General features: G+C 38.6%; 1 long non-coding RNA gene across 7 annotated transcripts in view; it reads left to right on the forward strand.

The window, feature by feature from the left end:
* Positions 1-12325, forward strand: part of LOC106483320 (uncharacterized) — a 294920-nt gene that overhangs the window by 16852 nt on the left and 265743 nt on the right. The gene's annotated exons all lie outside the window — the stretch shown is intronic.

A 12325-nucleotide genomic window follows, 5' to 3' on the forward strand; every position in this document is an offset into this window, starting at 1 on the left:
TGTAAGGGACGCACTCCAGGAGATCGTGAGGGCCAATCCCTCTCCTCTCTGGACGTTGCCTGCCTGACTGGCAAAGACTCTTCAGATGTGTGAGGTTTTTTGTTGTTTTTTAGGGATGTTGAGCCTACTAATATTTAGCTTAGCTGCTTGTTAAATCCTAGCTGTCTTTAGTATGTTTTAGCCAATGAATAGTTGCTCAGTACTTCTTAAGGTGTGTATATTCTGTTTGGAGAGTCTCCTTGTGTGTGTGGCGTGCTGAAGCAGAGGAACTGCAACTTCTTCAGCAGGCCCTCAGTCCAGCGGAGGGAATTACTTTTGGGATGTGGAAGTGATCCTTGTGATACTTCGTTACAATTTATTTGAAACTTGCTCAGCCACTGACAACTATTCCTGGCTTGGTTATAATGGATATGGCCTTTTTTTACATGGCTATAGGAAATAGCCATCTTTTCCCTGAGCATGTCATGGGGGACAAGAACACTTTTGAACACAGCATAGGCTTTACTGTGTTGCTATGGTAGTTTGGTCTTTCTTCCTCTGAACTAGGAGATGCTTCTGAAACGCAAGGCAGTGAAGTCCCAGGAAACATTCCCCCCCGGCCCCCCAACCAGTGCTGTATAAATTAGAAAAAAAATGTCACTTGTTTTTAAGTCTATCTGGGGTGAGAACATTATATCCCTCTTAAGTTTTTTTTTCCTTTTTTTTTTCCTTTTTTTTTTCCTGCTTATATGGTGGGAATTTGATTTCTTCCTTCAGTTCTGACCATTTCATTAAAAAAAATAGTATTCAGTTCTCTTTCACTTGTCATTTTATATGGGATCTAAGAAATCTTTCTACCAGGATTTTTATTTTCAGACTGGGTACTCTGGCAGTGTCTAAATCTCAACTTGTGCATTCTACAGTAAGGATTTCTGTTTGCTCTGTGCTTTCCCCCTGCCATCTGCTTATAATATCATTGTTGAAACTGGAAACTTTAGAAGTCTCTAGTTTGCTGTGACTGAAATCCACAAAGCCAGAACCTGGAAGGAGCCAGCTATCAATTCTCTGTACCTTTCCCTGTCTTTGCAAGGGAAAGTTTCAGTTATGCAGATGGTCTGGGAATTACGTTGTCCACTCTGTGCTCATCTTTACAGAGTTATTTATATCTAAGTGTGCTTTGGCAGTGTGGAGATGAAAATGACTTTTTTTTTACCTACCTACAAGAGAAAAAACCTGGAAAGTGTGGGTGAGGAGGAGCTCAGGGACAGGACTGGTGGCACTTGGTCAAAGTTCTGTCTTTCAGAAAGTTGTAACAAATGCATTAGATGACTTTTTTTTTTTCTTTTTTATGGCAGATCAGAGTGCATACTGCACACAAACACAATGGCAACAACATAATTAACTTGAGGCCCTTTTTTGTAAGGGAGTAAAAGTGGTTAGACAAAAGGCCAGCCTGCCCCGGGTCTTCACTGACCTGCTGCAGATACTGCAAGAAGATCACAAGAACAGGGTGAGTTTGTATTTATGCTTTCCCAAAATACTCTCAGCTGCCACTGATTTGTGGCTTGGGAGTCTTGGACTTGTGAGTATGAAGCAGTGTCCTTGTAGTAAATCTTCTGAGAATTTTTATTCCAGTCACTTTTTGAACTTGTGTAAACTTTTAGTGTTCACTGCACCTGAATTCCCCAGCTTTCTTCATGTGCAGCAATATCCACTTGTGTTTGTTTTGAACCTGCTATGAGCCAAGTGTGTCTCTTAGTTCTTGTAACAGGAAAGGTAATCTTTTCCTGTTTGCCTTCTCCTGCTGCTTAAGATCTTGCAGAAATATCATCTCCTCTTAATGACCTCTTTCAAAGGGGTTGAGGTTTAAGAACCTCCTCACATAGGAACCGTTTGATACCTTTGATTACTTTGTCCTTTGCTTTGCATTTTCTAGTTTTATTATGCACTCTTGGGAAGTGAAAGTGGATTTATGTGGTGGTGCAAAGGATTCTCTATTCATTCTCTGTTCATTCCCTAATAACTGACAACATTCTGTTTTGTCTTTTAGACTGCTACAGCGAATTGAACTATTTTAATAGAAACATCTGTTATTCTCCCAGGACTTTGTTCCTTACTGATAGAACTCATGGCTGTGTATGTTAAGGGAAGACCAAGCGTTCCCTGTCTTCCTCCCACTCCACATGTGCATTTTTTATTGTTCTTTATTGAATTTCACCATCAACTTTAACACCCTAGTCATTGAAGATACTGAAAATCTTCTTCAGATGTTAAGGAAACACCCATCAGAATAAAGCTGAGGAAATGCAGCCCTTTCAAAACTGTCTCAGCTGAAGGTGCAGGCCAAAGAAGAGCTGGAAAGGCTAGTTCCTCTGGGAATTGGATAGCAAGTAGAAGATTCAGTAGAGTGGGTGTAGTTATGTTCTCACTCTTGGATAAAAATACTGAAGGTGTTTTATGTGTCCGATGTAACTAAATAAAAAGGAATATTGATTACTAGTTAGAGGTATTGATGAAACGGAGAATTTTAAAGAGAATCTTCTGATTGTTGCATCAGTGGCATTTGACATGTATTTGTGGAACAAATTTAGTGTGCCTTTTCATGTGTTTGCTACTTCTCTTTACCTGTTGTTTTTTTTTAAGGGGGGGGCTTAGCTGTAGGTTTGTTGTTGATCAGTTAAGGGACTAAATCTTACATATAAATTATCTATTCTGAGGAGGGAATTTGTTTAAAATAATAATAATAAAAAAAAGCAACCAGATGCTTCAAGTAGCTTCGGAAAGAGCCAGTAGTACTGTCCTAAAACTGTACCAAGAACAGTGAAAATACCTTATTTCTCCTGTTTATGTTAGCTGAGCAAGATGTATAGGTACAACACAGTAAGATGGAGGTTGCTGCCACCATGCCTGGATGCAAACTCAACAGACAAAGGTGGGTTCAATGATTCATGTGAACTGTGACATGGCAGCTGAAAGGAGAGGTATTCAGAACAGGGTGCATCCCCTTTGTTACAATGGATAGAGGAATTATTTTTATTGACAGCTTCCAGTGTGTGATTTGCAAATTGTGTACAAACCCTGGGAATATCTGGTAGTTGCAGATATTTTGTTTTTTCTGAAACACATGACAAAAATTAGTCAGGCAATCTGTGTCCTCTGTGTGGGGGTTTTTTTTGTTTTTTGTTTTTTTTCTTTAAACTAAAAATCATGCATCTAGTTTAAACTATGGACTTAGGTCACTAGAGCTACTTCAGAGAATTATACAGACAATAACTGGGAAAGCGTATTCCTAACCTCTATTGCCAATTTATGTATTTCCATTCTAGGTGGGATTTTGATTAAAAGCATTTGAATTGTGATTCTTAAGATGTTGAAAATGGCTCTTTGGGAAAAAGTGTATGACAGTCACTTAGGATCGAAACATTAGGAGAAGGATCAGAGCTGTTCTAAACTGGTCCTAAAAGCATAGGGTCATTGAAGAAACTATTAATTTTTCTTGAATATGCCAGAAATAAAAGGCAAATCATGCCAAAGAGCACATATTGTATAAGAGAAAAATTGAGCCTCTTGAGTAAAATAGCATCACCATTTTAATCAGTCATGCCTAAAAATGCCTCCCCCCCCCCAAAAAAAAAAAAAAAAAAAGTTATATGTGACAGTAATGCATGGAAGTGCTTGGTGAACTTGAGTTTAAGGCATTGTGGATTTAAGTAGGTGACTAGTCTCCGGAAGCCACATCTGATGGGTTCGTGCATCAGTGCCAAAGCTGGAAAGAAATTAGATGAAAATGATACTTTGCGTGGCTATAAAAGGAAACTTTGGTATCCAAGATGCAACTCAGGAGTCTTTTAAGGCTGTTTTGCTGGAGGTTCATTTATCTATTTAGGAAATGAGACATCACCTCTCCTAATCCTAAAACAGCAGGAGAGAAAGAGCACTTGATTCAGCCATTTGCCCAAGAAGGCTTTTGGGAGTAACTAATTCTGTCTTATCCTGTCTCAGTCTGTTAGTGTTGTGTAGTACCAGTGATGCTTGTCTCCCATGGAAGGTTCAGAAGTCTGCGTTTTTTGCACAGGACACCTCAAAACTTAACAGTAATAACTAGTAGAGAACTTCCATTATATATAATCCATGTCAATACAAACTGAATATTCTTGTTTATTTAGCTTGAAAAGAATGATGTAGGGAACCGTGGTGAGTATGGCAGGAACTAGTCAGACTTTGTTGGTATGTTTAGCAGTGCTAACAGGTTAGTGTGCCCAGTATGTTTCTCTTAGGTAAAGGAGGTTCTTGGATGGCAAGCCCTTTTGCTGCTGTAGGACACCCTTTAGTTTAAGTGGGTGAGGTTGCAGTGACCCCATGGTCATCACCCTCTGGCACTTGCTTTGTCAATGGCGTGTGCACAAGTTAATCACAGTGAGCTACAGAACTGGGCTTACTCATAATGAAATATATCAGGGATCATTCACACAGGTGTTTATTTTCTGCATTTTTCTCTTTGCTACTCTGTGGCCAGTAGCCTCAAATTAAAAGGGGCCGAAGCCAGCGAGGAGAGCAAAATCTCTCTGATGGCCCATGTTACTTTGGGGTTTGGGTTGCTAGAAAAATACGTCCTTTTTCAACATGATGGATTTTGAAAGAATGACTTGTTTTGCTGTTCTGCTGACAATGTTGATATGGAAGAATAAGTCACGGGCTCGTGGCCCTGTTTAGGCACAGTGCTTAGCTCCCAGCATAAATGGCATAGTCTCAGCCGTATGTGCGTGGCAGGCCTGAGAGAAGCCGATGTGCTGAAAACTCTCCTTAGTGAAAGTGCTGGCTTCCTGGGCTGCAAAAGCTGCCCTTTCCCCCTCGATGCGACGGGAGCCGGTGGAGGAGAGGGCTTTTGAGGAGGTGTCAGTGCTTGATAGCTGTGCAGCAACCTCTGTGTGCTGGATTACGGCGCCAAAAGGAGAAAATGAGTCTAGAGCCCTGCCTCTTCAAACAATATCCGTTGCACTTATTGAAAGGCAGGTATCTGATCAGTCGGATCTTGCCTCTGGTATCAGATGGAAGTTGAATATTGCATTAGTATCAGATCTATTTAGAACTTATTTCTTTTTGAGTGAATGTTAAAGAATGATTCCTCTGTTGGAAAATAAAGGATAATCTGTTGATAACAACCTTCTTGAATCCAAGGGCATCAGGACTGCATTTTGAAAAGTGGTGTTTCCTAAGAAACGGATCATTTGGGAGAATAATGTTTTCTAATTAGACTCCTGTGAAGAGGTGCAGAGAAGTCATTTGAGTGCTTTGAAAAAGATACTCTTTGAGAGTGTGATAGTTCAATTCTCCATCCAGTTAAAAGTACTTAGTGGAGATTTATGTAGTGCTTTTTTTTTGTTTTGTTTTTGGTAATAAGTTGATGTACTTTTAAAGAAGTCCAAACCAGAAGTTTATTTCTGATAGTAGGGACATACTGTCTGCCTAGGGTGTTCTGGTCAAGGGCTTTAACGCGTGCGTTGCTGTGCTGTCCCAGTGAGTGACCTTACTTTCATCACTAGCTGTGTTTTTTTTGGATTTGTATAACACATTATTTCTCAACTTTGTAGTTGATGCTTAAGTCATCTGGTAAGGTATTTCCATTTTGCATTCCCTTCTTCTGTTTGAAAAAAACAATGTGATTTGCAAGCAATCCCAGTTAAATTGAAATGAAGTCTGTCCTCTGTTTCCAGCACTACTTTACATCTAGATGGTATGTTTACCTATTGACATGTCTGAGATCACAGAAATAATGACATGTTATTACTAAGTTCATATCTCTACAGATAGATCTAGCACTTGAAGCAGAGCTCATTCCCCTTTGTTATTTATGAAGAATAAAATAGATTCTCTTGTACATTATAGCTCTTGGGTGAGGAATGCATTTTGGAGAACTTAAAATCCATTAATTTACCTGAGCTAAATGTGGCATAATTTTAAACAGGGGACATTTAAGCTATTTAGTATACAGTCAGACTTCTGATTCCAAGTGGTGTATCTAACAAAATTACCTATCTCAAACTAAAAAAACTTCTAGGTTTAATAGCAATTTTTATGCTACTATTCTTGTCTGATGGGAGATGAAAAAATGTTTTAATTCAGAAAACTTGAAGGAGGATTTGGTTCTCTTCAAAAATAGCTGTCCTTTTATGTGGTTTCCACATGCCACAATGATCCTAGTATCACATTCTGCTCTGTCTTAAAGGAAAATTAGATTGGTGTGGTTTTTTTTAATCATGATATGATGATTTCAATCTTGCTACGACTGGAAAATCTCCTAAATGGGTTTTAATCAGATTAGCATATTTAAATCAGCATTGGAAGACCATGCAGTGGCTGGGCTTGTGAAAGAGGAGTTGGCAGGTTGCAGCATGTGGTGCACGTGTGAAATCGCTTCTCTGAGGAACACTGAAGCCTTTGGAATTAATGTTACCTTGCTAAGGCCATGCCAGACTCTACTCTTGCACTCTGTGGTAAGAGCGGGGCCAGTATGAGTTGTGAGCACTTCCTATGCTATTTAATCTGCCATTGAAGGTTTTAGCACTACTCTGATCTCCTTTGGAGTCCTGTCGCTGTACTGCCTTCTGCTATCTGATGTGTTAAAAGCATAATAAGATGGTGGTCTGGGGGAAGATTGAAGAGAGGCGGCTACTTATGCCTGTGCCAAGTGGAGAAGAATAGACTGCAATTTCACACCTTTTGTTTCCGTATTGAAACATCAGTTGTAAGACCTAGAGAATAAATACATTTTCTGTTCTTCTGGTTTGGTGATCTTATTTAGGTAGAACTTGAAATGAAAATCCTCCAGGCCAGCACATGAAGCCTTTTCTTGTTCTGTTCCAGATCTTTTTTTTGTGTGTGTGTGTGTGTGTGTGTGTGTGTGTGTGTGTGTGAGAGAGAGAGAGAGAGATGGAATAATCAAATGTCCAGTTTTACCAGTGCTGCATCTGCAGACAAATAAGAATGTGTCCATAATATACTTTTCCATTACTTTTGTACTAGGGCCATTTCCATTACATGATTTCAGTGTTAGGAGTGAGACACTATATAAAGTGTATTGTACATTATACTGAAGTAGGTGGAGTGGCATTATCTATTCTGAGTTCATGTTCTGTGGTATGTAAATGTAGCTAGTCTGTGTGGGATTTTTTTGTTTTTCTTTTTTTTTTAAACTTCCATTAGTTTTGGTTTTCTTGTTAGCACAACAACAGTGAAATGGCACTTTCGTTTCAATTGCTGTCATATTAGTAAAGTGTTTCTGTGGGTTTTTTTTGTTTGTTTTTGTTTTTTTTAAACTAGTTTGGCATGGTGGTGGGAAGTCGTGTTAGGTAGAGAAACAGGATGAGGAATTACTGGTGATTCAGTTCCAAAGTTTTGGTGGTTTACGTACAAAATTGATGGGTAGGCTTTATTTGTTCCTGTTTCTTTTCAGTATCGAAATGCACTAATATCACAACAGTTGATTTCATAGACAAGAGGATAAAAGCATAAATGCTTTTTACAGCATTTATTTAGAGAGAAAAATGAAATATATTATTTAAGATCCCTTTCTGAAAGACCAGAGTTGACCAAAGTAAATTTGTTCTTGAAAAAAAATCTTATAGTTAAATACTTTCTTGAAATAATATTGAGTTTGAAATCGTCAAGACAGTGAGGTCTGGGCATATATAGACTTGAGAATATTACAGTAAATAGAAATATTTGTACATTTATTGTGGAACTTGCAGAGAAGAGCAACTGGCTGAATGGTAGGAGGCTGCTGGATTTCGGCCTGAGGTGTAAGCATTTGACAAAGGTAGCATGCTCATATAGAGAGAACATATATATTTATTTTTTCTTCAGCATAGTAACGCTTCCATTCAAAATTAAGAAACAAACCAGAAGTAAAGACAAGAGAGATTGTTGTCATCCTCTGGCGTATGACATAGTCAATTGAATTTGCTAAATGTAAGCCATATTTCTGGCAAAGTTTTGGTTATTGTGAAGGTAACAGTTTCAAATCAAAATGTCTTAGAGGTCACTAATTGATCAGAATTAGCTTTTCTTGGGGGTGGGGGGAATGAGCACAAATACAAAACAAGCTTAAAATGATGTTTTGTATTGTTCATGCAGATAGTACTTGAAACGGTTTCTGCATCCTTTCTTTCAAATGATTTTAGTGTAGAGAAGTGTATCAAGGGCCATTCCTTTTTATTTTTAAATGCGTTTATAAGTGTTGAAAAAGCAATGTAAGGCTATAGATAAGCATTATTTCTTTCATTGTCTTTATGTGCCTTTTGTCCTCTGCCCCTTGAAGTTAGAGACCCCTTTCAGTGGCTCTCACTGTGTAGCAGAGAGAAACAGAATGTGTGTCTTAACATCCTGATTTTGTAAATGCTTATGCACTTGTTTAGAATGTCAATAATCTCACTGAACTCAGTGGCATTAATAATAGGGAAGAAGCTAAGGGCCTGTATGAATATTTGAATGATAGCGTTATTTCTGTCTCTTTGCTTAAAAAGGAATTTTTCTGTTGGGCAACACACAGTGATGAATCTGGTGGCAAATTTTCCTCTGAAGAATGAACATTTCCTGTGTGGTGTGGGTTTTTTTTTCCTACCACTTCCATTTTGCAAGTAGAGAGTTTCCTTTTTGGTTAGCAGGATTTCATCTACGTTTTAAAATGATGGGATGTTTTCTTTTGGAGGCTTGTTTAATTTGCTGTAGTTCAAGGATGGAAATAGTTAAATAGAGGAAAGATGACAGTTAATAAGAGAATATCACTGTAAAAACTCAGGATTTAAAACTGAATTATCCCAAGGAAAAAAAGCCCTAAATGTTCTGTCTTTTCTGTCCTCTACTCTGCTCTTTTTTCCTTCCCTTCTCCACAAGCAAGAAGATTGAAACAAGTCAAATGCTTTCCCCTCCCTCTAAACAAGAAGATAAAATATACTTATACACCTTATTTATCTATGTTGCCTTGCTGTCTGCAGCACATTGGTAGACCTGTCTATCCAGGGGGGATAGAATAAGAACCAAGACCCTAATTTTAGCAGAGCATTTAAGTGTATGCTTACATCCATTCCTATTGAGGCCAATACTGAGGTCTAGATGTTGTTCTAAATAAAAGTACTTTCCTGAATTGGAGCATGAGATGCAAAGCATTTGGCATTAGAGCCGTAACTAATGTGTGCTCTGTCCAGAGATATTTCTGATACAATCATCTTTGCAATCTGTTGAGTAACAGCTTGATGTACATTTGGATATTCTGTGTACCCCAAAGAATGGAGCAAGGTAATCCTTTGAAAGGAGAAGGACCAAAAACAATTTCGTGGTGAATCCAGTAGAGACAGCAGTAAGTTTGAAACCAGTAAAGCTTCTAGAAATTATTAGAAACTCGACATTTTCTTATGTTGAGTCTATATACTATTAAAATATTTCAATGCTGTTTAAATGATTAAAAAATATTTATCACTAGCAAGGTGAACAGGAAATAACAAATTGCTCTCCAGATATCACATTGCTCCTCATTAGATCTTCTTTTTCATAATTTATTACAGCAAGATCCAGAATAGGCTTAATGAAACACTACAAAACAATCCCCTGTTTCTTTTGTCCCTCATACGAGGGTATGGCTTGTGATTGAATATGGATTTGAAAATGCAGTGCAGTGTCATACCCAGGGCCTGTGCTTTGTTGTGGAAGGGTTCTCCTCCTGTGTTAAGAAGGAAGATGACTGTATTTTGTAGCTACTAGTTGTTGCTTTGGGCTCTTGGCAAAGTGTCAGCGTAGCTTCTGGTTGGATGAAGTTCAGATGTGTCTGTTTAACAATAATATCTTTTGGCACTGTGTTATGTGTGGCTTGGTCCAGCAGACAAACGTGTGTTTTGTGCAGTCTTCAAATAGAAGTGCTGTAGGAGTGTTTGTTTTAATCAGTATTTAAACCTACATTGTGGCATGGCTAAAAATAGTTAGCCTATTTTGTTAGAATGAAGAAAGTGCTGTGAATATAAATGAAATGGTATAAATGGTTGAAAAGTGAATATCTTGTGGATTTAAGGGTGTTTTTTTTTGTTTGAGGAAGAATAAAAGTTTCATGTGAACAACAGGTCATGAAAATTATCTTCAGTATGTTTATAAACAGCTGGATTTGGGATGTATAAAGATGATGATGCACCAATGTTGTGTTTGATGCCTTACCTTTGGTAAGGTCACAAGTGCTGCCTGCACTGTTCTAAAATCCAGCTTGTTCTATTTGGCTGTGTTGAATATGGTAAAACTGTAAAGGCAATTTTAAAGCACATGGCTGAGAATAACTTTAGTGTTTGCTGCAGAATTCACATAGATCTTTACATCTGGAATGTGCAAACCCATGAGTTATCTCCTCTTAATTATGTGCTTGACATTTCTAGAGCTAAATAAGAATGATAGTTAGTTGTGAATGATATCTTGCCATGCTGAAATGTCAAGCTTTATTTTATTGCAATAAAGTCCAACAGAGTAGTAGTTATTCTCAGCATCAGTATTTTTGCTAGTGTCAAACTGCTGATACAGCATTTGTTTAATACAAATGGACCTTTGCACCTTTGTAAAGTGCTTTAAATCTAGGAAAAACGTATGCCTGATCAAAAGGTTAATCCTGACAGATTATTGTAAATTATTTCTTGTCTGTGTGGAGTGGGTGCAGTCAAATTGCTTCTCTGTTGCACAGTCCAGTGTATGTTTGGGAAAGCGGGAGGGTGGTGCCGTGGGCTCTGGCGGTGCAGCAGGGAGGCTGCTTGCACTGCGCTCTCATGTGGTTGAACCTGCAAGTACCGCAGCTACGCTCGGGGTGACCGGCCCCCTTTCTGCTCCTCAGCACCTTGCATGGACCACATTCAGGCCTTGTTCCATCAGAATATGGAAAAGGCATGCTTAAATAAAATTGCTAACATCAAACTTCAGTGGCACTTAAATGCTTCAATGAATCGGGGCCTCAGTTTTTTTGAGAAGGATGACGTTTGCTTATTGTCGTGTGTGCTGTGTTTCTGGTCCCATGGCTGGTAATGTAGTGTGGGGAAAAAAATTCCAACCATAAACCAGTGAGTCCTGGGTAACCCCCAGCAGTAAAAAATTGCAGTTAGAGTACTGTGTGCTTAACCAGCCTCATAGCTCAGATTTAAGGAAGTTTCTAAGCTCCAGTCCGGTACCTGTCGCTTCCTTTTATTTTTATTTTGAATGCAAAATCCTAGGAAATCTAACTGAAATCTACATTTACAAGCCACAGTGTAAGGTTATGCAAAGGTTTTGGACCATACCCATATAATTACTGTGTTCGCATTAGTGTATCAACTATATTAACAAAATATATTTTGTAATATTTTAATGTTAGAATGTATAGAACAAAATTTTTGTATGAGGGGCATATCACATTGAAGGAGGCAAAGTAAACTTCTGAAAATTACAACATTTGTTATTTCTGTTAGAGTTTCCACGTAGCTATATGGGCATGCACACATTTTATAGAGAAGGCTATGCTTTGTTTGTGGTATGAGCAGCTGCCTAGCTCCTGAGAAATGAAACAAGCTAATAAATGAAGCACCTTTCACCTGATCACCCTCATAAATCTTATGCTGATAACCCTAAACAACCCTTAAACAGGGCACCTACTCAAGATCGTTATAACACATAAGAATTTCCAGTTTTATTAATTTCCAGCTTTATTTAATAAAAACATATTTTGCCAGCGAGAGACACAAACTTGTGGTATAGCCCAGAGATGCAGGTATTCACTGCCTGAAAACTACTTAATTTTTTTTTTAATGTTTTTCTGGGAAGGAAGAAGTGTGTAAAAGATGAATGTGGTATGTTTTGAGAAGCTTCATCTTTAATATCTTTTAGTCCATAGAATTCAGAGTCTGCCCAACGTATCTGCAATGCAGGACGACATGCTCTCAGCTGTGGCCACCATTTTCCTTCAAAATATGCTCTTTTGAAATGGATGATGGGTTCATTGCCCTCTCTCACTTGAGAAATGTTCAAGCCCGCATTTCCCATCTTCCCGGTGAGCGCCCTAACCACCTATTTAATAGCCTGTTTTTGTACAGGGCGTCCTTTTGCTGAAGCTGCATCAATACGCAGGGCAGCCCGGTGGGGGAGGCCTGTGGTTAGGGTGCTTGCGTGCCCATGGGGAACTGCGAATTCCTATCCTTAGTCCAGCAGCTGTTTATATATTTTATCCAACAACTGTTTTGGCTTTTTGCTTCCTGCTGCTCTAGCTGGTGAGGCCTCCCTCCTCTTTCGCAGCATCTTTCTTTCTGCTTATTGAAATGAACCTCCTATTGTAGCTACCCAATTCCATAAATTC

This window comes from Apteryx mantelli, chromosome 2 (genome assembly GCF_036417845.1).
Source record: "Apteryx mantelli isolate bAptMan1 chromosome 2, bAptMan1.hap1, whole genome shotgun sequence".
Taxonomy (NCBI): domain Eukaryota; kingdom Metazoa; phylum Chordata; class Aves; order Apterygiformes; family Apterygidae; genus Apteryx; species Apteryx mantelli.